This window comes from Rhinoderma darwinii, chromosome 9, assembly GCF_050947455.1.
Source record: "Rhinoderma darwinii isolate aRhiDar2 chromosome 9, aRhiDar2.hap1, whole genome shotgun sequence".
Taxonomy (NCBI): domain Eukaryota; kingdom Metazoa; phylum Chordata; class Amphibia; order Anura; family Rhinodermatidae; genus Rhinoderma; species Rhinoderma darwinii.
In genome coordinates, this window is record NC_134695.1 from 68546120 (window position 1) to 68573363 (window position 27244).

The 27244-nt window shown below is 44.6% G+C and overlaps 1 protein-coding gene across 5 annotated transcripts in view; it reads right to left on the bottom strand.

The window, feature by feature from the left end:
- The window catches only part of TSPAN18 (tetraspanin 18), an 86535-nt gene that overhangs the window by 13696 nt on the left and 45595 nt on the right, over positions 1-27244 (bottom strand). For 2 of the 5 annotated variants that reach the window (XM_075838043.1, XM_075838039.1), the window contains exon 2: positions 19065-19170. The exons of the other annotated variants lie outside the window; for them this stretch is intronic. The gene's annotated coding sequence lies outside the window, so the exon portion shown is untranslated. The remainder of the gene's footprint in view (positions 1-19064; positions 19171-27244) is intronic. 5 annotated transcript variants of the gene reach the window in all.

The following is a 27244-nucleotide window of genomic DNA, read 5'->3' on the forward strand; positions in this document are numbered from 1 at the left end:
GAGCATTGGGCCTGGTCCCCTTGGTCATGGGGGCATCAGCCATGGGAGAGTTCTGGAGGAGCACAGAGGCCATGACAGCTGCCGGGATCCTCTAGGGAATGGCATGTGTGAGCCAGATGGCACCGGCCGACTGTAACCCATCACCTAGAGTGGCGGGAGAGCGGAGAGTGGCTGGAATAAGCGGACCAGCGGCCCAGATGGATCAACAGAGAGTGATATACCCCGAGGACATGAAGTCAAAGATCAGCCTATAAGGACCAGCATGGGGTGGACAGTGCAAAGTACCCGAACATGTCGCTTTATTACTAGACTGCTCAACACTATTCTATATACATACGTCATTGAATGGCACAATGCAGGGTGAGTGGCCCCAGACTCCTCCAGATGCAACAATGTGTCAACCCACTAATGACACCGACAAATCATGTCCATACTGGGTCATATTTATCCATGAAAGGGGGTTTCTAGTTTTGTTTAAATAAAGTTTATCTTTTGAATAATGGAGATAATGTATCTATTCACTTGCAGCAAGAAGAGATCTTACAATGTGGAGTTATGGAAGCACAAAGTATATTAGAAAGTTGCAGAACTTCATTATACAATTAACCTTTATCACAGATATCTATATAACCATGCAGACATTCAGTAAAGAAGCAATGCCAATTGCTCCATGTTGGTGGCATTGGTTATAGTGAGGCACTTATAACTCGAATTAGAAAACAAATGCAGGAAGTTGAAGTTTAAATTCAAATAAACAGCACTATAGCTACTATAATACTGCCCCCTATATACAGGAATATAACTACTATAATACTGCTCCTATATACAAGAATATAACTACTATAATACTGCCCCTATATACAAGAATATAACTACTATAATACTGCCCCCTATATACAAGAATATAACTACTATAATACTGCCCCCTATATACAAGAATATAACTACTATAATACTGCTCCTATATACAAGAATATAACTACTATAATACTGCCCCTATATACAAGAACATAACTACTATAATACTGCTCCTATATACAAGAATATAACTACTATAATACTGCCTCTATATACAAGAATATAACTACTATAATACTGCTCCTATATACAAGAATATAGCTACTATAATACTGCCCCCTATATACAAGAATATAACTACTATAATACTGCTCCTATATACAAGAATATATCTACTATAATACTGCCCCCTATATACAAGAATATAACTACTATAATACTGCCCCCTATATACAAGAATATAACTACTATAATACTGCCTCTATATACAAGAATATAACTACTATAATACTGCCCCTATATACAAGAATATAACTACTATAATACTGCCCCTATATACAAGAATATAACTACTATAATACTGCCCCCTATATACAAGAATATAGCTACTATAATACTGCCCCTATATACAGGAATATAACTACTATAATACTGTGCCGATATACAAGAATATATCTACTATAATACTGCCCCTATATACAAGAATATAACTACTATAATACTGCCCCTATATACAAGAATATAACTACTGCCCCTATATACAAGAATATAACTACTATAATACTGCCCCCTATGTACAAGAATATAGCTACTATAATACTGCCCCTATATACAAGAATATAGCTACTATAATACTGCCCCTATATACAAGAATATAACTACTATAATACTGCTCCCTATATACAAGAATATAACTACTATAATACTGCCTCTATATACAAGAATATAACTACTATAATACTGCCTCTATATACAAGAATATAACTACTATAATACTGCCCCTATATACAAGAATATAACTACTATAATACTGCCCCTATATACAAGAATATAACTACTATAATACTGCCCCTATATACAAGAATATAACTACTATAATACTGCCTCTATATACAAGAATATAACTACTATAATACTGCCTCTATATACAAGAATATAACTACTATAATACTGCCTCTATATACAAGAATATAACTACTATAATACTGCCACTATATACAAGAATATAACTACTATAATACTGCCCCTATATACAAGAATATAACTACTATAATACTGCCCCTATATACAATAATATAACTACTATAATACTGCTCTTATACACAAGAATATAACTACTATAATACTGCCCCTATATACAGGAATATAACTACTATAATACTGCTCCTATATACAAGAATATAACTACTATAATATTGCCCCTATATACAAGAATATAACTACTATAATACTACCCCCTATATACAAGAATATAAGTACTATAATACTGCCCCCTATGTACAAGAATATAACTACTATAATACTGCCACTATATACAAGAATATAACTACTATAATACTGCCCCTATATACAAGAATATAACTACTATAATACTGCCCCTATATACAATAATATAACTACTATAATACTGCTCTTATACACAAGAATATAACTACTATAATACTGCCCCTATATACAGGAATATAACTACTATAATACTGCTCCTATATACAAGAATATAACTACTATATCACTGCCCCCTATGTACAAGAATATAACTACTATAATACTACCCCCTATATACAAGAATATAACTACTATAATACTGCCCCCTATGTACAAGAATATAACTACTATAATACTGCTCCCTATATACAAGAATATAACTACTATAATATTGCCCCTATATACAAGAATATAACTACTATAATTCTACCCCCTATATACAAGAATATAAGTACTATAATACTGCCCCCTATATACAAGAATATAACTACTATAATACTGCCCCCTATGTACAAGAATATAACTACTATAATACTGCTCCTATATACAAGAATATAACTACTATAATATTGCCCCTATATACAAGAATATAACTACTATAATACTGCCCCCTATATACAAGAATATAAGTACTATAATACTGCCCCCTATGTACAAGAATTACATCTACTGTAATATTTCCCCAATGGACATGAAGTACATTTTATTACTGGTATACATTTCGCTACATGTTAGGAATTTATTTCCTAATTTAGTAACACGAAAATTTAGAGGCTGTTGGTTTGTTTGTTTGTTACCTGTTTCAGGCAGGAATCTATTCTCCTCAAACCAAGGCTGGCTATAGACAAACACAAATTATACAGCAGGTTAAGAATTACTTCTCATGTAACAACCAGAAAACCATTAGCTCAGAAGACAAAACACAGAAAAATTCAGCTGCGATTGATTACAATTAGGATCAAAATGCGGTAAAATTGCCGTTTCCTTGCGATCGTAGAACTCTTTTATATCTCTGTGTGAAGCCATTCTTCTACGCATGAAAGACACGGCAGGATTAAAAACCTGATTTATTGCAGTAAGACCGACCGAAATTAATTTATTAAAAAGTCATAGATCTTGGAATTATTAAATTTGTTGCCAATTTGTATAAAATCGTTTTTACTTAATACTTCAGGGTGATGTTGGGTTTAGAAAACATGCCCTATTTGGAAATTCTGAGCGCGGCTACAAAGAGCGTCTCTCTCTCTCTGGAAGACCCAGCACGTCCATGCATTACACGGACAACCCATTGAGTTTAATGAGAAGTGTGTAATACTTCATTTCACCTGTGGTGGTGCTGCAGAGAAATTAAACACTAGGGGGGCCTGCAGCAGGATAAGCTGATCACGGGTTCTTGTCGTAGGATCCATTTAGGAAAAGGGGATTATCAAATATGGCCAAACAGAGATACGATCTGGGGTCATGCCAAAATACAATCGACCGCCCCCTTAAAATGTCAGCAATAGCCCCCAAAAAACCACCATGTGAATGGATTATAAGATGGCAAATTGTCCAGAGGTTCATGGAAAGGACCTGGAGGGGGAAACAAACACTTGACACTTCTGTCCTGGGTGGCGAAACCTGGCACCATAATGGTAGCCCATATTTTCCTATGTACCCCACCCAATCTATTGAGGATTAAAAAGGAGGAGAACAAACTAGATTTCACTTTCCGTACAATCAAAAATTGAATATCATCGTCTTGGGGCGTGACTATAAAGCAGAGGCTGGACGGCAGCACGGAGGGCTTAACGGGAAGCCTCCAAGACTGCCGTAGGAGGGAGGGTCCAACCAATAAGGAGACAGGTGGGTGAAGTAGGAGGGAGAGAGGGGAGGAGCCGGGGTGTGGTAACTGTTCCTCCCGCTGTTTTCGGCATTGAGCCGGAAGCAGCAGGAGGAGAAACAAGAAAAATTAGCTCAGGTTAGATAGAGTACTGTGTGCTTACCGCAATGGCGTCCCCCGTCTCGCTTCTTGAGCAGCTGCAGGTAGCAGCGGCTTACCACAATCCGGGCTGGCTTGAGGAGACTGTAGCGTCGCTGGCCCGGATCCCTCAGGCGGGCCCGTCGTCTGGGTCGGCAGCCCGTGCTGATGCGCTCCCCTCCCCCGCTCCCCTCTTAGACGATGGGGATACAGCGGTGGGGGGAGAGCTGTTGATGTCTGCCCCTGCTGTAATAAAGCAGAGGGCTTCGGGGGGAGTGGCGGCTGCTGCTCAGGCTAGGTCACCCCGCCGCTCCCGTAGAACTCGCCCACCAGAGCGCCTTAGACCAGACGTGGCCCCGCGGGCCCGGCGTCGCAGGGGGAGCCCTTCAAGGGACGCTGCAGGGCAGGCTGCTGGGACAGGCGCTTCCACCCAAGGCCTGCGTCCTGGCAGGAATCCCCAGCCGCGACGGGGCTCGGCGGTTACCAGGGAGTCGCAGGTCGGGCTCCCTGTCACACCCCCGCCTTCAGCTGCTGTGTTCGGAGGGCAGTATACGGCCGCCCCGCATGGTGATGTTCCGGCCAGGGGGCAGGCTTCCTCGAGAGCATCGGTGAGGACGCCAAGATCAGCGACGACGACGAGGCAACAGGTCCGGAAGTCTGGGTCCCTGCGGTCGGGCGGCAGGTTGCCGGCCCATCGGTCAGCGTGCCGTAGATGTCGGTGCGAGTACCAGTCGGCGGCGAGAGAGGATTTGGAAGACTGAGAGCTGGATGAGTTGCATCGCGGTCAGGATTTTCCGGCTGGCGGGAATACAGCGCCTGGGCAGCCTGGTGAGTGTATAACTCCTATGTTACCATATCCAGCAATTTTCATGTCGGGTGTTGGGGGTGGGTCAGCGAGCGGGGTAGCGGCTGTCGGTAGTGGCGTTGCCGGGCGCGATGGTTTAACAGATTTAGTGGGTTGTTTGCGCGAGCTAGTGGGGCGCTTAGATAGGACAGCGGCGCCGGTAGCGCCGGCGGAGTCTCCTGTGGTGGTATGGGAAGGGCCTCGTGAGGTACAGTCGCGGTCCATGGTCGGGGAGGTCCCGGTGGTGGCAAAGGAAGCGGTAGCAGTTTCGGTCCAAACCAAGGCGCAGAAGGATGGGGATAGGATTCGGCTTGATGATCGCGCTCGGGGCGAGGTTTACGTCTGTTTCGAGGGCCCGTTAGGGGCTCACTTGAAGCAAGAGGTACGCAAACGGATTTGGAAGGATGAATACGTGGAGATATTTTCTCTTCTGCCGCTTGCAAAGTTCAATTTGGATAAGAGCAAGCGGGACGAGAGTAAGAAAGAGGAAGAAGAACGCCGGCGGTATAGGCTTATCCCGCAGACGTTCGCCAACTGGTCGCAAGCTTTCGCTATTTTGGCAAGCGTGATCGGGGAAAAGGCGCCGGAAAATTGCTCGGCGTTGTTTTGTTACTTTGATGCCATCGGGGAGGCCTATCGGGCGTACGGGGGCCAGGCATGGTTGCGGTATGATGAGCAATTTCGCCAGAGGAAGGCGGTCCGGACGGCGATCAGGTGGGATCAAAAGGATATTGCGTTGTGGTTGCGGGTTACGGCGCCGGTTAAGCAGTCCTTTCCCAGGAGCGTTGGCCAAGGGGGCCAGTCTAGTCAATCCGGGCAAGGTTCCGGGTCAAAACTGGGGTTTTGCTGGCAATTCAACGATGGCCAGTGTAAGTTCGGGGCCACCTGTAAATTTAAGCATGTCTGTTTGGAGTGCAATGGCTCCTCGCACGGGGCCTCAAAATGTATGCAGAAGGGTAGGCGGTCAGGCCCTCAGTCCGCTTCAGTTGGTCAAGGGGCGGTCGCCGGTGAGGGTGGAAAGGATGGCCCCGTATCTAAGTGAATATCCGGATAGGGTTGCGGCCAAGTTAATTTACGAGGGGTTTTTGTTTGGTTTTGTTATCCCCCCCCCCTCCATATGAGGTTCCGGTGACACGGCGCAACCTTAAGTCGGCTTATCTGCACTCGGCGGTCGTTTCAGAAAAGCTTTTGAAAGCGGTGTCTTTGGGTCGGATGTCCGGTTCTTTTGATGAGCCGCCGATTGAGAATCTAGTGGTATCACCCTTGGGAGTTGTGCCAAAGCGGGAGCCTCACAAATTCCAGTTGATACAGCATTTGTCGTTTCCCAGGGGAGCGTCGGTGAACGATGGGATAGATCACGAGTTATGTTCGGTTGTTTACACTTCGTTTGACAAAGCGGTGGCGTTAGTGCGGGAGGCGGGGCCCGATGCGTTGTTGGCAAAAACTGACATTGAGTCGGCCTTTCGCTTGCTGCCGGTACATCCAGATAGCCAACGGCTGTTGGGTTGCTTCTGGAACGGGGGGTTTTATGTTGATAGGTGTCTTCCAATGGGGTGCTCCCTTTCTTGCGCATACTTTGAGGCGTTTAGTAGCTTCGTGGAGTGGGTGACAAAGGGTGTGGCCGGGGTCGATTCCTTAATACATTATCTTGATGATTTTTTGTGCGTAGGCCCTAGCGGGTCCCCGGTTTGCGGTACTGTATTGTATTCCTTGCAGAAGGTTGCGACGGATTTCGGAATCCCTTTGGCGCCTGGAAAGACAGAGGGCCCGGTATCTACCATCTGTTTTTTGGGGATTCAAATGGATTCGGTGGCAATGGAGTGCAGGCTGCCTGAGGATAAATTATTGCCATTGCGACAGGAGGTCAGGCGGGCTTGCCAATTGAAGAAAATCACGTTGCGCAATCTTCAGTCGCTGCTTGGAAAGTTGCCAATGGGTAGAGTTTTTAGCAGGAGGTTGGCGTCAGCGACGGCGAGGATTCGGGCGCCCCATCATTTTGTGAGGATTGGTGGGGATCACAGGGCGGACCTGCGGGTCTGGGACGAGTTCCTCGGGCATTTGGGGGGACAGGCTCAGAGATAAAAAGGTTCGTGTCCACTGCGATAACATGGGGGGTGTTGTTAGCAATTAACAACTTATCAGCATCTTCTGCACCGGTGGTTCAGTTGTTGCGTCACCTAGTCTTGGTGTGCTTGTCTTTAAACACGTGGGTGGTTGCGGTGCATGTACCTGGGGTTTCCAATTGTATTGCTGATGCTCTTTCTCGCTCGCAGTGGGATCGTTTTCGGCAAATGGCACCGGGAGCGGAGCTGGTCGGTTTGGCTTGCCCGGAACATCTCTGGGGTCTTGTTTCGGTCCCGTGGAACGGTTGATTGAAAGGTCGTTGGCTAGCGCGACATGGAGCGCTTATTCGGCGTGTTGGCAGCAGTGGGAGGAGTGGGTAAGAGTGTTGGGTAACGTCAGCACGGCGCAAGACAGGTTGGTGGCGTTATTGTACTGGTTGGGGAATGCTGGGGAGGTGGGGTTTTCCCCGGCAAAAGTGAATCGTTTTGTTGCTGGTTTGGCGTTTGGATTCAAATTACGGGGTTTCCAGGATGTGACCAAACATTTTTTAGTACGGCAAGCTTTAAAAGGTCTGCGTCGGGGTAGGGCGGTAGCAGATCAGAGGTGACCCGTTTCTTTTTCCCTGCTTGGGTCGTTGGGTGCATCGCTGGGGGCTGTGTGTAATTCACCTGATGAGGTAGTTTTGTTCCGGTTGGCTTTTTCCCTCGCGTTTTTCGGAGCACTCAGAATTGGGGAGTTGGTTTCTCCTAGTGCGGCTAGGGCTGGGGGATTGCGGCAGGCTGATGTGGGTCTATATGAGGATAGACTTGAGTTGTTTTTGCGGCGGTCCAAGACTGATCAAGCAGGTCGGGGTAAGCGGATAGTGTTGTTTGCCCTCCCAGGGTCGGCAATGTGTCCAGTCGCTTGTATGGCGGCTTTTAAGCCACTGGTTGGGGGGCCTGAGGCGCCATTGCTCCGTCATAATAATGGCTCGTTTTCATCCAGGTATCAATTTGGTGCGGTGTTTAAAAAATGCTTGACTGCGGTTGGCGTAGGGCAGGGGTATTACTCGTCTCACTCGTTCAGGATTGGCGCTGCTACTGAAGCGGGGCGGTGGGGGCTGGATGACGAGGGTGTGCGGCGCATAGGCCGGTGGGAGTCCAATAGGTTTGAGACTTATGTGCGCCCTCATTTGTTGTGAGTTGGTCAGGTGTTTTTATTGTTTGACATGTGCGGTTTTGTTTCTCTTTTCAGATCATCAACCTTGCTTAGTGTGGATTTTAGGACATTCTTTTGTGCACTGGGGGGCATTGCGGGCGGACGTTCGCCCAGATGGCCGCCAGCTTCGCATTCCGCGGCACGATGCGGTTGTACACTGGCTGGGCTTCTGAGGTATGTTGTGGAGCCGGGTACTTGCTGAGTTTCAGACATACTCTCAGTTAGACAGGGTTCCGGAGGTTCTGGTGTTACATGTGGGGGGGAATGATCTGGGGGTGCGCCCGTTTCGCGAGTTAGTGCGGGATATTAAACACGATCTATTGAGTTTATGGGTATCTTATCCTCAACTGGTGATTGTTTGGTCGGACATCGTTCCGAGGAAGTTTTGGCGTTTGGCAAGATCGGTCGAAAGGGTTAACAAAGCCCGCATTAAGGTAAACCGGGTGGTGTCACGTTTTGTTGCTAAGAACGGGGGCATTTGTGTTCGTCACAAGGATTTGGAGTCAGGGATCGGTAATTATTGGAGGAGTGATGGGGTACATTTGACCGAGGTTGGAATTGATATGTGGAGCCTGGCTTTAGCAGAAGGAATTGAGAGGGCGGTGGTGGTTTGGAGGGACTCACAGGCTTGAGGTGGTCAAGACCTGTTTCGCTGTGGCGGGGGCAGTCCTTGAGGTTGGTCAGTACAAAATGGTGGGGGGGGGGGGTCGCATCGGGGGTATGCGTCCCCCAAAATGGTAGATCATTTGAAGACTTCATAGGGTGTTATCCCTTTGAAGTGGTGTTCTGGTGGTTGGAGCCATCTGCAGGGGTGAGCGGTGCTTCCGAGCTGGTTTACGGCTGGAGGTAAATAGTTGGTAGTTGGTGGTGGTTTGCAGATGGCTAATTTAAAGGAAATCGGAAAAAAATGGCTTCAAGGACTTCCCCTGCTCTGTTTAGTGCTAATTGACCCACGTTGGGTCATGTGAATTATAGTAGGAATTCTCTGGTCGAATTCCTAAAAGAGTTATCCGAATGTTTCGGATTAAATTGCATTTAATTTATGTTAAATAAATAAACGGCTGCTGTGGCCATTTCACATCCAACCTCGGTTGTCACGTGTCTTTATTGGGAAGGGGGCGAAAGAAGGGGAATAAAGGTAAAATGGTTAATCAGCACATGACTCTTCTTAGGCTAGTCAAGAGTGCAGAGGTCACGTCCCTCCAGTTCCCAATTTCCCCTTCGTCCCATAAAAGGGCACCAGCACAGACATGTCATCGTTGAGGGGCACAATTGCAGGTTTTACATTGGGGTCCTAGAGGTTCAAGTTACCGAGCCTGTCCCTTGATGTCCTTCAATATGCGGTGTTATTCGCCCTAAGTGAACCCAACCCCAAATTTGACAACAATTTGTTAATCCCAGGAAGCATTGACGGGCCCGGCAGTATTCCCAGGATGCCCCTTTTTTTTTTTTTACAGCTCACTTCTGCTGACAGCTACGTATCTGCTGCAGCTTCCATAAACTTCTAATTGCCTAATCCATTCTAGGAGTTGTCTTTTTGCTCCCAGTTTGTTGACACGGCCCATCTGTCTGCTGGTAATATATGCCAAATGTATTTCTTAGAGTGGCCGGGCCCATCGTCAATGAGATTATTACGCTCCTAAAACCCCCGTCCTCTTATTATCTGATCAGGTTTCACCAAAGTATCTAAACTGGAGCAGAAGAGGCGCCATATGTGGTCCGGGTCATCCTGGCACACGGGGAAATGCAGTCAGCCCAGTGTCTCACTTTTGACCAACCCACCCAGCACTGAAAAAAAAGTTGCCAAATTTTTAAAAATCCAATTTGTCCAATTTCTAGTTATGTGCCCCTGGGAAAGCTGGGTGACAAACCCCATTACTGCTCTCACGTATCGCCCTGCTCCCCGTGCCCCCTAATTATTCAACGATACATTCTAGATCACTGCAGAACAAGGCGGATTTGGCATTCAGGTTTTTGGCAAAGCTGAGTGACAACCCCAGTGCTCAATAGAAATTTGAACAACTTGACAGAAGAGTAGATCTGATATTTTTGTTATTTCAGTGGAAAATGGCCTATACACATACAGTTGTAGCAGAGACGAGTTTGTCAGTTGGCACAACTATGGTGATATCATGATGTATTATTTAGGATTCGTTCATAGGACTACAGGAGAACCAGAATTCTAGTCACCGTACACAAAATAAACAGTTAAGTGACAAATTCAGCTCTGCTACATCTGTATCGCCTGGTGTGTTGTAGAGAGATAGTAAGAAGATAATAATATCGGTGAGGATTTGTAAGGTAGGATTGCAACAGATTTTCAAAAGGAAGACGATGACCTGAGGACTCAAGTGTCTGGACCCCTGTGGCACTGCTCAGAAATTTGGGTGATATGGATTCTCAAGAATAATTTTGGACATATGAAATCCTAAGTGTAGTCAAAGGAGTTCAGCTGCTTTAGCAAGTGCTGCAGCCCCTCCATTAGAAGAATAAATTCGGGGTTCTCCCGTATGGACGACCACCAATTTCATCTTCCGATAGGTCTCTATCACATTGTCAGTTAAGGTGGAATTGCCATTTAAGGTGGAAGTATGGAAATAAGGCGATCGCAACCCACAATACTTACAGAATAAGCTCATCAAAATGATATTTTAGCTTTTGGCTCTGGTGAACATCCTTCTATTGATTTCTACGACATCCAGCAATGGATCAATATGTAATACAAACATCTGACATTACAAAGCGCAGAGCTGAACTACCTCACCGCAATCCATAAAGTGAAGTCATATTGGAATTAACAAGTCTATCCCACGATTGTATCTCTCTCACTCTTTACTAATTACATCGTCTCGATGGCTTACGATACAAAAGTATCTTCTTCTCTTCAGCGGGACCCGCCAACCATTAAGCGCAAATGGGGTGTAATGGGGTTAGTGGCCCTGATAGAATAATGGGCATATTTTTGTCACATCGGCCGCAGATCAACATTCGCAGACGACAGCCTCGACGATGACAAAACCAGACAAACATTTGAAGAGATTCAAAGCTTTTACCGTGTCTGCTCCCTTCACCCGCATCCATACAGCGCCCTCGCCCTGCCCCTCAATATTCGCCATTATCTGGCCCACATCCATTTCTCACGCCCACGCTGCACTATAGTCTCGGATAATGACTGTGTTTTATTTGTCGGCTGGGACAGGGTTATTTCCACTTCATTTTTAACATTTAGTGACCAAAAGATGTTTAGTTTCCGCTTTCGATTACAAAAAGATCAAATTTGCAGAGGAGGGAGCCGCCATTGTAACGCAGATTATTAATTACTAATATATCCAAAGACCAGACAAAAATCCTAGTCCAGGGAATATTACTAGAATAAGGAGCCATAACTGTGAGGGTCTCTCTATGGAAGTGGGGTCAGGGCTGGAAGACCACTCGTGCGTCATGTCTCATGACCAACGTCACGCAGTTCGAGTGCCGTGTAGCAGAGCTGGTGAACACAATGGCAGGGACAATCGGTCGATAGAGGTTGGTTGTCCGGGAATGTGGAATTGAGGCGGCTGAAGAGGTTACCTGTCTATTTTAGACCCAAATAACGCTATTGATGAAGCAGACGGGTAGTGCCCCCACTTTAGGGTCTATACTACGGCATGACGTCATAATCTTCACGTATTATTAGATGGTACATATTGGACTATAATCAGATCTGCTGGACATAGATTTGACATCAGTAAGAAAAAAAAACCACCGAGTTTCTTTCCTCCGTAATGTGCAATTGGATAAAAGGTCAATGTTGTTTTCTTGCAGAAAAAACAAGACGAACATGGACAAATTTCGAAGGTCTTGTAAGACTTTGTGAAATATTTCCAAATAGTGCCCACACAATACCTGCCATTCAGTATACAAATAATACCACCATACAATATACAAATAATAGTACCATGCGGTGCCGACATAATACTGCCATACACTGTATTTTCCAAACAAACCTGCCATTCAGTGTCCAAACAATATAAACATACAATGCCTTAATAGTGAAGGAGTTAATAATAAAGTTCCTGGTGGTCTAGGGCAGTAAAGGCCCTGGTGGTCCAGGGCAGTAAAGTAGTTAATGGTAAAGTCCCTGGTGGTCCAGGGCAGTGAAGTAGTTAATGGTAAAGTCCCTGGTGGTCCAGGGCAGTGAAGTAGTTAATGGTAAAGTCCATGGTGGTCCAGGGCAGTTTAGTAATTAATGGTAAAGTCCCTAGTAGTCCAGGGCAGTGATGTAGTGAATGGTAAAGTCCCTGGTGGTCCAGGGCAGTGATGTAGTGTAAATGGTAAAGTCCCTGGTGGTCCAGGGCAGTGATGTAGTGAATGGTAAAGTCCCTGGTGGTCCAGGGCAGTGATGTAGTGTGAATGATAAAGTCCCTGGTGGTCCAGGGCGGTGATGTAGTGAATGGTAAAGTCCCTGGTGGTCCAGGGCAGGGAAGTGGACTGCATTGTCAATTTTCTTTCGGGATCCCAGGCTTTGACTAGGTTCCCAACTTTCTAGGGGCCGAAAATGTCCGGTTTGCTCCCCCCCCCCCCCCTAAAACGGTCCCTGGTGTTCTAGTCATGAAGACCAATTAAAGTGGTCGACCTCCATGACTAAGTCTTCTCTATACAGCCTAATACTTATGTCTTCGAGGGGTCCTTGGGCCCAGGTATGACTGCTACCCCTTCGCTCCCGGCTACATTCACTATATGAGAAAAGCCATTATCCAAAGTTTAAAAAGGGTGAAAGGTTCTGTCTGGGAACAAAGGCGACGAGCGGCCCCAGGGGCCAAGAGGGTTAAGCCATAAACTGGATGCACTCCTCAAGCGCTCTCGGTATTTATAGGTGGATTTTTTATTATTTTCCTCTCCTTTCTGTCAGGGATTTTATTTGTTGCTATAGTAATGGCCAGAAGGACTCGTGTTCATTGAAATCCCTGTTTATTGAGGTGTTCTCAAGCCGCCCTCTGTTCTTTTAACACATTCACCACATCTCAGGGGGGAATTCGCTCACCTCCGGTCGGTTGACAGAAAGAAATATTCTTCATTTAGATTTTATAAAAAAATTGCTATCCGGGAGGACGAAACGCAAATGTTACAAGGAACCGGCGGCACAAAACAATCATATCATTCAATGGCGCAATAGACAGAATAATATACCAGAGCAATAAACAAAACGTAAGACAGAGCAGGTAATATACATATGAATGACAGTAAAAACCAATTAGGGGGGGGGGGGGACAAAAAAAAATCAATAAAAGGGCACCCCAACACAAGACTGTAGATTATAGGTGATTAGAGGTCCTTCTCTAGGACAGTATCCAGCAGACCAAGAAAGTGGGGGAGGGAAACAGGTTCATTGCAGGTCCCGGAGTCTTAATACTTTACACATATACATCCTCCTCCCTGTGGACACCGGCATGTACTGCTCCCACCTGCTGCTCGCTCCCATAGGGTGTGCACACACCCTGGTGACCTCCTAAGTGGCCAGCGCGCGCACCACTATAACCTTCTCCTAGCCTATCTCTGTGCACCCTGTCCTACTTAAATCCATCCTGCCCTCCTTTCTCTACATGAGCGTGGTTGGGTCTACCCATGTTCGTTTAGCAAACGGTCCCTTAGTTGTATCCCGTTTCCAGTAATTATGTTTGTTCCAGTGCGAAGTCTAGTGGTGGAGTGGAGTTCACCATCTGTGCACGTGCCGGCCCATGGGCGCCGCACGTCTACACGTCATCTGTGCCAAGTGTCATCTACGCCAGGTTCTCTAGTCCTAAAGATTTTCATTGACTCTAGTTTGGCCAGCTGCTACTTTGCTACGGCGGAGCGGCCTACTGGGTCCACGTACCCCATAGCCTGTGACAATATCTAGATAGATAGATAGATAGATAGATAGATAGATAGATAGATAGATAGATAGGATTTCAAAGTGGGCCCCCTGTTACCCCACCCTTGCCTTGACAAGCTTAGAATATCTTTATCCATATCACCGTAGACCCCCCCCCCCCCCCCCTGAGCCCAATGGGCCTGGCACTTGCACTGATTTGTCTGGTGCGGACACTGGCCTTGGTGTTTAAATGTTTTTAAACCAACAGGACCAAAAGTGGCTAACAACATAAACACTGAGGGCCAATTAAAATGTTTTTATCAGATATGGATATTGGCTGATTGGGGGGGGGGGGGGCACTTTTTCGGGGAGAGCTTGAACAAAGTCTATGTTCGTCTTGTACTATTTCATTCATCCAGTGCCAAGGGTAATGTAGAAGGCTTTACATATTATAAAGGGGTCCTCTCCATCAGCTGAACATTCCCTAACAGGGAATATGATGGGGTGTCTATAGCAGTGAACCCCACTGTTCTATAATTATGAGATACAAATAAAAAGGTTTATGGATAAAAAAAAAGTTATCCTTTCAAAAGTGACAGCCAGAACTGAAAACTCCTCCTTCTCCTTCTCATCCTTCTCCTTCGCCTTCTTCTCGTCCTCCTCGTCGTCCTCCTCGTCCTCCTCGTCGTCCTCGTCCTCGTCCTCCTCTTCTTCGTCCTCCTCTTCTTCGTCCTCCTCTTCTTCGTCCTCCTCTTCTTCGTCCTCCTCTTCTTCGTCCTCCTCTTCTTCGTCCTCCTCTTCTTCGTCCTCCTCTTCTTCGTCCTCTTCTCCTCGTTAGCTTTCTTCTCATCCTTCTTCTTCTTCTTCCTCCTCCTCCTCCTCTTCTTCTCCTTCTTCCTTCTTCTTGGAGAGGCGTCACGACTTGAGGCATCTACTTGGCTTAATAACATCTTGTTCATTGATTCTCTTGCTGAGCTCTGATCCGTCTCATTCTCAATAACCCAAACTCTCTATTGTAAGTGATAGTTGAGTTAACAATGATGGATCGGCCATTGTCCCGGAGACATAAATTGATACCGTACATGAAACGCGCAGCAGCTTCTCTCCGTACGTGGTGAAAAATTCCCTCGCTGCAGCACGTATTCTTCAGACGAGTCACGCAGTATATTAAATTGTCCAGGCTAATAATTCCCTGCATCAGTAAGTTATTTTCCCCTCTGAAACAAGAGGATTTGTTATGTCTGTCATGAGGCCAGCTGGCTGCGCTTCCCCTAATGTATGTGACCAAGGCGTAGAAGCTGCCCGCGACTCTGCAATCTGTCACACCAAAGCAGAACACTTTGCTCTGGACATTTTCAGACGTCTCCGATAACTCAACCAAGACTCTTGCTCAATTTTCTCCAACTTTTTCCTAAATCTCATTTACGAGACCATTATTCCCTCACATTTGTAAGGCTCTGCTTTCATGAGGTCATCATTTTCAAGCTTCGTTTGCCAACGAAAAAGGAGAAGATCCATCTGTCCGTCCGTCAACCTGGACCGTATCAGATGTATCCCCCCCCATATCACAAGTCAAGCCGGCTATAGACATCGTTAAAGGGGTTGTCCCATCTACGAATGGGGCCCTCTCTATGACGTCAACATAGGGACTTTGGACAGAGGTTGTCCTAATAGGACTACCCCTAATAGTCATTGAGTATTCAAGACACCTACTTGATAAGTCCTGAACGATCATGGTAATAAATTCCCAGTGTAAACCGTTTTAGGATATGGGAGGGGCTTAACAAATCCCACCCCCTGCTCCGTCTGCAATGGAGACCGAGCAAGCTAAGCTCCGCCCATTTAGTAAAAACCCATATTTTTTGTCATTAGAAGGGGATCTGCATTAGATTAACTTGTCTTTCTATTCGGCAATTTAGAAGCTTTCATAGGACTTTGTCCTTCCCCCGTTTAAATTCTAGGTTGAGTGTCCCTTTAACGGGGGGGGGGGGGCGCTTCTGGATTAAATGTTACAGACATAATATTCCAAGGTCCTGCAGACCAAATACTTCTCAAAGCTGACAGTTTGTTGCAACTGTATCCAGTCTAGTCAATCCTATGGAAGCTAATCACATCAACAGAACAAATCGCTCTCCTGTCTGGATAATTTGCTACAATGTATCAGTGCAGGTACAACGTATCAGTCTGGAGCCAAGGCTGTTTATCTTAAAGAGGATGGTCTAGACTGTAGCAAACTCTCAGCTGTGAGAAGTGTTACGTCTGTAAACGTTTTAAGCCTCTGGAGATAACCAAGAATGCTCCCCATTCACGGACAGTGAGCAGAGATCCTAAAAATGTCAAGGAATTGAAACAAAAAGTACGTTAGAAAGTTGCTGAACTTTTCATTATGCAGCGATTGAGCTTGATTTACATACGTTACAGAAATCTATAGGTGCAGCATCAATTCCACGGACTCCAGTGAATAGTGGTCAACAGATTCGGAGACTCAGTCTGTGGGATGCGGTAATCGTTAGGGTATGTTCACACGTAAACGCCCTGAAAAACGGCAAGCAGAACGCCTACAAACATATGCCCATTGATTTCAATGGGAGATACGGCGTTCTGTTCTGATAGGACATTTGTTTACGCCTCATTTTCAAATAACGGCACGTAAAAAGACGCCCCGTAAAAAGAAGACTTTTTCATTGACTCCATGGAAAAACAGCTCCAAAAATGGCCACAAAAAACGCTACTTTGATTAAAAAACAGCTGAAAATCAGGAGCTCTTTTCCCTAGAAACCAGCTCCGGATTTTCAGCCGTATTTTGTTAACAGTCTGAACATACCCCGAGCGTATGTTCACACGCTACGTTTTTAACCAAGACAAAATAAAACTTGGGAACAGATTCCCGTTTTAACAGACATCGCATCTACAGCGCTGGATCCAACCCCCTTGTTCCTGACGTATGTTCACACACTAAACTGAAAACGGCTGTAAAACACGGAGCGGTTTTCAAAGGATACGTTGTACCTGCATCGTTTTTGCACATTGAAATCAATGGGCAGATGTTTGGAGACGTTCAGCCCCCCGTAATGTCAGGGGTGTTTTTCAGGGGGGGGGGGTTTACGGCCCGAAAAACGGCTGAAAATAAGTAGTGTGAACATACCCTAAATGAGAATGTTCCTGAAGCCGTCCCTGCTCACATTCATGACTCAGACAGTTAAATGCAGCCCAAGTCCTTGCATATGACTCAGGACGTGCACAGTATCAATATGCTGGTTTTATGCTTTGTGCTCAGACTATTAATTGTGACAGTTCGGAACAGTCTAAGACGTGCGTGTGACTGCCACCGGCCCAAATCAAATAAAGGCTGGAGCTGTTCAGTGTGAAGGAGACATTGGTTTCACTAATATAATGGACAGGAAAATCTCCAAGGCTTGAGCTCATGACTGGACTTAACCTCCCAAAATTCAACAGCAAATCTAGCACTGAAGGGGTTATTAGATGCTGCTTTAAAAAACAGAATTTAGCTTTGGATGAGAATAGAGTAGAAGACACAATGTAGCTTAAAGTCGGTAGCAAAAAGGTAAAGCAAAAATAAAAAAAATTAAACATTTTGGATTCATATTCTAGCCTACAGTTTACATATAGAACTAAGCTACACTGTACATACATGACATTCCTCATCTTGTGCGGATATTGATTTACAGCCTGTAATATACTCCAGAGCTGCACTCACTGTTCTGCTGGTGGAGTCACTGTGTACATACATTACATTACTTATCCTGTACTGATCCTGAGTTATATCCTGTATTATACTCCAGAGCAGAATTCACTATTCTGCTGGTGGAGTCACTGTGTACATACATTACATTACTTATCCTGTACTGATCCTGAGTTATATCCTGTATTATACTCCAGAGCTGCACTCACTATTCTGCTGGTGGAGTCACTGTGTACATACATTACATTACTTATCCTGTACTGATCCTGAGTTACATCCTGTATTATACTCCAGAGCTGCACTCACTATTCTACTGGTGGAGACACTGTGTACATACATTACTTATCCTGTACTGATCCTGAGTTACATCCTGTATTGTACTCCAGAGCTGTACTCACTATTCTGCTGGTGGGGTCACTGTGTACATACATTACATTACTTATCCTGTACTGATCCTGAGTTATATCCTGTATTATACTCCAGAGCAGAACTCACTATTCTGCTGGTGGAGTCACTTTAGGCTACTTATCTTGTGCTCATCTTGAGTTACAGCCTGTATTATATCTCAGAGATGCAATCCCTTTGTGCAGGCTGAAAGCCCCCAGGCTTCCCTGCTTGTTCAGTATCTGCCCACAACAATGTCTGATTATTTTCATCCTAGAAATGTCATCTTTAGACCGGGCATTGTATGGAAAAACTCCCCCTGTCCCACATTATAGGAGCTTAACTAAACAATCATGTTGACTGTTTCCCATAGCAACCAACAGAATTGTACCATGCATTAGGTTAAAGCTATATGACGACCTCCACCGTGCAACGTGACAATTTGTCTGCACGTAGATATTGAGTTAGGATCAGTGGGGAAGAGCTCTCAAAAGTGAGTGCAAAGAAAATGTGGCGCACTTGCTAAAAGAAATCAATCGGATTCCAACTCTCATTTTTCAGAGGACCTCGTATTGAAGGGGAAAGAAGCAATTTGAAACCTTTACATCACTCGTCTCATCTATCACTCTAGGTATTTGTCCTTTTGTGTATACATCTGTGATTTTGTGTTAAACCTTGCCTGATGAAGAGGCCGCACTAGTCCGGAGAGCTCGCTATTTGTCATCACTTTTGAAGAGAAATTTGACAGTCTATTGATGTCGGACTAAAAACTCTGTCGGGTATTTGAGTTCCTCACCTCGGCACAGCTGAAAAGCTCTCGGGCAACAAAGATCTCAAATTTGGCCAACGCTCATCAATCAGGAACGCCGGCTACTGTGCAGAAAGAGACCTCCCAGGAGCTCCTGAAAAACAGAACATGAAGGAGCTTATTACACAAACAGATCGTCAGGTTGTCTGGTTCTTAGGACTGACAGCACACAGATGACTTAGTGCCCAGTCTTCGGTAAGGTGGACTGGCACAGCAAAGAACAGCGTCTGGCGATTTACTCTCCGGCAAGTAATCTGCCCGTCACAATCTTCTGTAGGGAATCCCTAAACATTGTGCCAGGTTTCTGGTGGATCGCTATGAACTAGACGGCAGGAAGAAAAATTATATTCCTTGGAAGGTCGCATTGGGGCCACTTGTTTGCAGGGCCCCTGGGCAGCTCCACATGTATACAGAGCGTTGTGGTCAATGATTCCTACTCTGAATGGTCCCCGGTTATAAGTGGTGACCCCGGGGGTCCGTGCTGGGACCACTATTATTCAGCTTATTTATTAATGATATAGAGCAGGGGTCTCAAACTCGGCCGGGTAAGTGGGCCACATATAGAAAAAATGGGAAGTTGGCGGGCCGTATTACTTTCAAATTTGATTCAATACAAAATTATTGTTAATCAGTTAGTCATTTGAACTACAATAATACTACATTACTATAATAATAACAATACTACATTAGTAGTAGGTTTAAAATTTGAGATATTTCTCCACGTGCTTATTTCAACAATCCAGTTCTCCAGTTTAAGTGTCGCTAAATGCAGTCCAGTGGCTCAGTTGGCACACGTCAAGATTGGGCAGACCCTTTTTAGATAGTGCTACAGTGCCCTTGGTGGATGCTGCCGCAGTGCCCTCTGTGGATAATTCAACACACCCCTAGATAATGCCACAGTGCCCTCTGTAGATAATGCCACGGTGCCCTCTGTAGATAATGCAGCACACCCCTAGATAATGACAGTGCCCTCTGTAGATGCTGCCACAGTGCCCTCTGTAGATAATCATGGATTACGTGTTCTCAACAATGACGTCACACCAAGCGGTCATGGGACTCATGCGACCACTCACGGACGTGACGTAGGTGGCACGGTACTGCAGCTGTATTCTGTACGGATCCTGACACTTTATCCTTCGCTTTTTACGTCTTATAAGATTCAGACGACACAATGAACCGGTTTGCTGCTGTAAAAAAGATAGTACTGTAGGTCAGCGCTGCCAAGTATTTCAGAAAAGACGACCGCAGTCTTGATATTACTACGTGTTCACAAGAAATTATGTCGGACAACAAAGTCTACAGAGGAATTCTTTATCTTCTCTAATTTTGTAACAGACGTGCGTGAGCGGCTTAGAAACATCAGAAAAAGAAAGGAAGAAGTTGGTTAAAGTCAATAAATTCCTGGGGTAACCTTTAAGATGGTCTTCAGAATTTATTTCTTAATAGTAGAAAAGAAACATAGCCATACAGAATAGGATTTGGGCCCCCCAAACCTAACACATGGTACCTAGCATGGAGGTAGGAGGCTTGATTTGGTGAAGATTTAACTATCCATACCATTACCAAATAAGAACTATTTCTAGACCCAAGCCTTGGACTAATGAGGTCTCTGTGCCCACCATGGGGGCATCTCGTGTAAGCCATCCGTTTATATGGTTTTGTGCTCCTTTAGCGAGAGACATTTATCAACTGGCTAAACATCAATATCTGCCAATGTTTGGAGAAGTTGGAGGTCTACAACTGAGAGGAAAGGGATATATAGTCCTCCTCAGCTGTTGAGTCCTCTGGCAGTGCCAATTTGCCATTTAGGTACTCCAAAATATGGGCAGACGATCAACCATACCACACAGAGTACAAAGAACAATATAGACCCCTACAGACTATAATGAGACCCTCACCAAACTATATCGGAGTAGATAAAGCTTGGATGAAAATGCTGATGGTGCCATAATGCCAAGTGAAGATTATGAACAGAAGAAGGTCCGATGCCACATTATTTCCAAATAGACATAGACGACTTAGATAATAATCCGATCACCCACTCCAATATTATCTATAGATGGGCACACACAAGATAACCCAATGGCAAAAATGATATACTGGTGTTTCCCTATTGTTATAATTCGATACAGCACTTTTTTCTCTCGCATGGTGTCGCCCCAAAAACATGTTTTTTTTAAAAAATTTAAACATTTAGTGTGTGGGTGATAAAACATTGTTCAAATTTTTTTTATTTTTTTCGCGAGTCAGGAAATATTATAAATTTTTTCAAATTTATAATACTACCCATTTTTGGTCACTAGATGGAGCTGTTTGGAGCTAGTTCCCAAAATTGCAGCATTGCAACATTGGGTTAAAAGCTATCGCTCTAGTGAGCGCTCAGCATCCCCCCCTCCTTTATCCTGGCTAGTGCCGGGATAAACGAGGGGTTTGAAAGGTTTAACCTCCTACACTGTGTGTCGCCATTTTTTGAGGTAACCCACAGTGTAGTAGGTTTACATGCAGTAGTAAACACACACAAACACTAACATACATTGAAATCGCTTACCTGCTCCTGCCGCCGCGGCCCGTCCGCTCCCTTTGCTGCCGCTGTCCCATGTGCACTTGTCCGGAAGCCGCGACCGGAAGTAGTAATATTACTGTCCGGCCGCGACTTCCGGTCCACAGGAAAATGGCGCCGGACGGCGCCAATTTCGAATAGGACTGTGTGGGAGCGGCGCATGCGCAGTTCCCACACAGACGCCGTACACGGCAGTCAATGGGACGGGAGCCGTTCGCAGTCCCTATGGGACTGTGGCTGCCGTATTCCATGTCTGTGTGTGTCGTTAATCGACACACACAGAAATGGAACAAAAAATGGCAGCCCCCATAGGGAAGAAAAAGTGTGAAAAAAAGAAACAGTAAAACACAAACACACAAATGAAAATAAACGTTTATATTAAGGCACTAACATCTTTAACATATAAATAAAATATTTGTGATGACACTGTCTCTTAAGGTGTTTCTCCAGCCTTGGCCACTACCACCCACACAACAAGAACTAGACTACCTGATATCTTGGGACTCATGGACCTGTAAAACAACTTCCTATTGCTATACTACCACTGCAGGTATGGATCTACCCCAGAACAGTATTGTCCTACCCTTTAATCTTCTACCCCACGAGTCTCCACTTTCTCCAGGTTCAAAGGAGAGTTTACAAACCTGAAGCTCTTCATACGTTGCTCCCATTGACCCAGATTAGATGGCATTGTACAACGATGGGCGAGGAAGAGCCCTTGTTGGGCATCTATAGGGGGTGGGAATGATCACAATGGGCCACTTGAAACAGAGATTTCACAACTTGATACATGAAACCCTAGACAGGGACTATGGCTGGTTCCAGGAAAGACCGGTAGATGTTGACGGCCACCGTTAGAGACTCATCCGTGACTTGAAGACAATTAGGGTCGACAAATCGGGATATTGGCTATACTTGGGGCACTCATTTTATGGTCGCACCCCTGAATAGTAAGGTGCTCTGGAGGGATACCGTTCGGGATAAGCAGCAATGCACTTTGGCGCAGCTTCCACCGATTGTATGATCTGAATTTGAAAATACACTGCCTGTCTAAACGTTAAAAAATACAATTTATTCAATATTTTATGTAAAAAATAGGGCACTAATTGCCAAGGATCTGAATACAGGCGTTGGCAACACAGATCATAGATGCTTTATGGAGTGAGAACGGTAGCCAACCACTGAAAAACACGAAGTTGAAAGGGTCTCTGATAGTTTGAACATGATTGGCCCGTCGCGACAAAACTCCACAAACGTAGTAAATAAATCATCGTTTGTCTGGTTGCCACAAACAAGCAAAATTCCCAACGCGTTTCTGCGCCTCTAAATACATATAGAGGAGTGTCCTCAGGGGTATAAATTGCCTTGATCTGTCTAACTGCCGGTCAGCACATGTTATACTGGAAGATTCCGGCGTAGATTCTAACTAGCTACCGCTCAGCACATATGCTGAAGTATTATTATATCAACGGCGTGCACTAGACACCGATGACTGGTCTAAGCGCGCGCCGGAGAAACCATAGAGCCTCATACGGCTATAGCCCCACCTACCTTGATCGCGTCAGTTGGACCTGAACCAATCGGTGATTAAGACGTACGTTACTGACGCCCACAGACCGGGACGGCCCCATGGTGACGGCGCGACCAATGGAAATGATGCATACAGCATCAATGGTATCGGGGGGAGATTCAGGCGGCTATGTAAACAACGCTGTACAACACTGAAGGAGCCAAGGTGAGTGACGGATCATCAGTTTAATTTAGGAGAGTTCACAAAATTAAAACCCGAGAAATGGGTTGTAATGCTAATGAGAGGATCGTATTGATGCCCCTATGGAAAAGGGAACATATGTATGTGATAAACCAACACAGGTCTATCTTCATTAATTCATAAAGTACCTATATCAATGGAAGGAGAAACAAATGGGTGGAATAAGGGTATCGCATACAAAGAGGTATATCAGCATACATTAGAGCCAACGGAGATATATGCTAGCAATACATAGTTGTAAAAATAGGAAGTGGAGCAGCAACAAAGACAAGTTGCAACAAGGTACAGAACGTTAGAGAAAGGGAAGGTAGGACATTTGTTCATTAAGGCCCAATGGTTTGATGGTTTGCATCCTAAAAAATCCATTGGGCCTCCTTCTGTAAAATCCGCCTATCCCAATCACCACCTCTGGCTGGTGATGGAACTAGTTCCATCCCCTGAAATTTCAGGACCATCGGGTCCCCCGAGTGGCACTCCCAGACATGCCTAGAGACCGAGGTATCACGCTTCCTGTTGAGGTCGCCTATGTGGTCCCTAATTTTCCGCCTAAACTCTCGTTTAGTTTTCCACCATATTGGGTCTCACATACAAAGGAAATGAGATAAACTGCCTCACCAAAGGGGTAGTGTATGAAAGATCTCGTATTATAAGTTTCTCCAGTTGTTTTGCTCCTAAAAGTTTTACGGTTCCACACGGAGCTGCATGCTTTACATCCTCCACACCTATGCGTTCCCTTCAGATTGGATGCCAACCAAGTTTTAGTGCCCCCAGCTTCAAGGTGACTATGTACAAGTCTGTCTTTTTTGGAATATGATCTGAATTTGTATAAAAAAAATACTGCAAAATATTCTACTGCGGATCTAATGAGGCCGCTCCGCCTCATGCCCCAGGTACTCAGAGTTTGGACTCAATCCTTTTTAGTAATAATGTATCACATTTTAAACCATTGAAATAAAAAAAGTTACATTTTAATATAGCACAAACGTCAATCCCAGTGATTACATCTGGATTTTTGCCATGACCCACGAGCTTCTTTGTGTTTTCGACATGATTTGGATGAAGCAAAAATCTCTAAGATGAAGAATTGTTGCTTACGACAATCATTGAATGGATTAGGGTAATGGCCAGCCAGTGACCTTTTCCCGGAATTTGCACCACCACGACAACAAAATAACAACTCACTTGCAAACGGCACCATTTACATCAGGCGATGGACGTTAAAGCGTTTACCCTTTTAGCCGTTCAGAAATAGGTCGGTCCCAGACGGCGCGCCACTTCTCTAAATGGTGAGCCAGCTCCTGTCTGACGGGTCTGCACTCAAGAACATCGTGTATCCCGAGCGCCGCCGCGTGTACAGACAATTCCATCATTTCATTTACATCCCATTCGCATGCACACCAGGACTTGTGACTGCGGAAAGAAACCAAGTACAACATTTTTTAGTTTTGATACATACCATGGTATTTAAAGGGTGGAATTTTTGTTTGAATCATTTTCTTTTGTGGTGTTTTTAATATTTTATTTTAGATATCTATATGAAATAAATGTTGCAATATTCAATTTTTCAGATTGACCACTAGAGGTCAGCACAACAGGTTATAATCCAGACAAGCATTTCACTTTACAGCCTGCTGTATTATAATAATGATCACCTTATTATTAGGGGAAACGTTGCCGATATTCTTTTTTTTTTATAGCTAGATTTTCACACATATACTTTGTGTCAAAGGGCTTGTACACACGTAACGGAATTGCTGCAGAAATTTTCGGCAGCAATTCTGTAGAAAGTAGCAGACTTTCCGCTGTAGAAAAAACAAATGATTTCCTCCATTTTTTTACTGCAGATAATTTCTCAAAGTTGGGGGATGGTGACGTCTCCTCTGAAAAACGCAGCAATTCAGTCCACTTTCCGCAGCAGGAGTCGACATACTGCGGTGTGAAAAATACGTGCCGCAGGTAAATTTCTGGTCGGAAATTTTTACATAGCATGCGGATGAAATTTGTTCAATCTCACCCACTTTGCTGCTACTGTATTCTGCTGCGTATTTTCCGTCCGCCATTCCGGACAAGCCCTAATACGTAAACAATTATTTCTGAGGAGCGACTATTTTTCCCACCCCAAAAATTCAAGGGCCAAACAAAAATATTTTCATTGTCACCGCCCTTTCATCACATTGTGGGAATCGCACACACATGGATGCTGGTATTCGGGTAGACCGGAAATTTTTCGTATGGTTAATTTTTAAAAAATATTCTTGAATAGGGAGTAAAAAATATTCTGTGATGCTGTAACGGGTTGTGGGCCCGCTAGCTATGGAGAAAGCAAAATGATGTTTATCGAAACACCCGTGGCCTTCACAGGAAGGGTTGAGGGCCGGCTCTGAGAAGTGACCTTGTGTTTTTGTGCAGAGCAGGCCATGTTTTTAGAGGGCGTAATCTAAAATGACAGCTCACCCCATCTGACTTTCATTTACAATACAGGTATATTTATATCCCACCTCGGTAATGAAGATTTATTGCTGGCTTGTCAAGGGGATGACTAGCGCTATACCATAAATACTTTCCTAGGGGACAATTCTACAAGAATAACTTTCTATGAGTTAAGAGATCTGATTTCACATACTGAAGAGTTAACCCCTTCATGGTCATTGCCCTGTCGTAGTTGGATAATGGTAGGGAGACGTAGAAGACCTCAGCAGAGGATATTCACACCATTTACTGCCGAGGAGCAGGGAAAGGAAGCATTCTTGAGAAAACATGGGAGACATGAAAGGATTGAAGGCAGACGTTGTAAAAACACAATCTAACAATGAGTCAGAGCTTCACCAGTGAATAACTTTGTAAATACGTGTATTATAGTTCAGAGCTGCATTCACAATTCTGCAGGCTTCAGGACGGAAATCATCATTCCCTGCGCTAGAAAGTGTAATTATTACACCAGAGTAATCTGATGTAGGAAAAACGAACTGTCCCTCTGCATTATAGGAGCTCAGTTAAGCTGCTAGTGGTTGGTGTCTGACAACAAGCAGAAATATAATACAGGATAAGTAATGTAATGTATGTACACAGTGACTCCACCAGCAGAATAGTGAGAGCAGCTCTGGAGTATAATACAGGATGTAACTCAGGATCAGTACAGGATAAGTAATGTAATGTATGTACAAAGTGACTCCACCAGCAGAATAGTGAGTGCAGCTCTGGAGTATAATACAGGATGTAACTCCGGATCAGTACAGGAGAAGTAATGTAATGTATGTACACAGTGACTCCAGCAGAATAGTGAGTGCAGCTCTGGAGTATAATACAGGATGTAACTCAGGATCAGTACAGGATAAGTAATGTAATGTATGTACACAGTGACTCCACCAGCAGAATAGTGAGTGCAGCTCTGGAGTATAATACAGGATGTAACTCAGGATCAGTACAGGATAAGTAATGTAATGTATGTACACAGTGACTCCACCAGCAGAATAGTGAGTGCAGCTCTGGAGTATAATACAAAATGAAATTCCACCAGAAGGGGGCCCCAGTTTTCCCTTGCTATTGGGCCCAATCTCCTCTAGGTCTTCTGCTGGTTAGGGTAGACCATGACAAACTCCCTGCATGTTATTATCAAGACCCTTGGAAGCAGACCGTGACATTATACTGGGAAATTACCAACATTTACTAGGAAACCTTTTCTGTATTATAATGACTTTGTCGTGTCTCGGGCCACAATGAAAATGACAAAGTGTTATTCTTCTACTTCAAGTAGAAAACTCAATTTCCACTGGCGGCCAGAGCCTTGTTGGCATAACAGGGACTCGTATTATCAGCTGTCATCTCCCAAATAGAAAT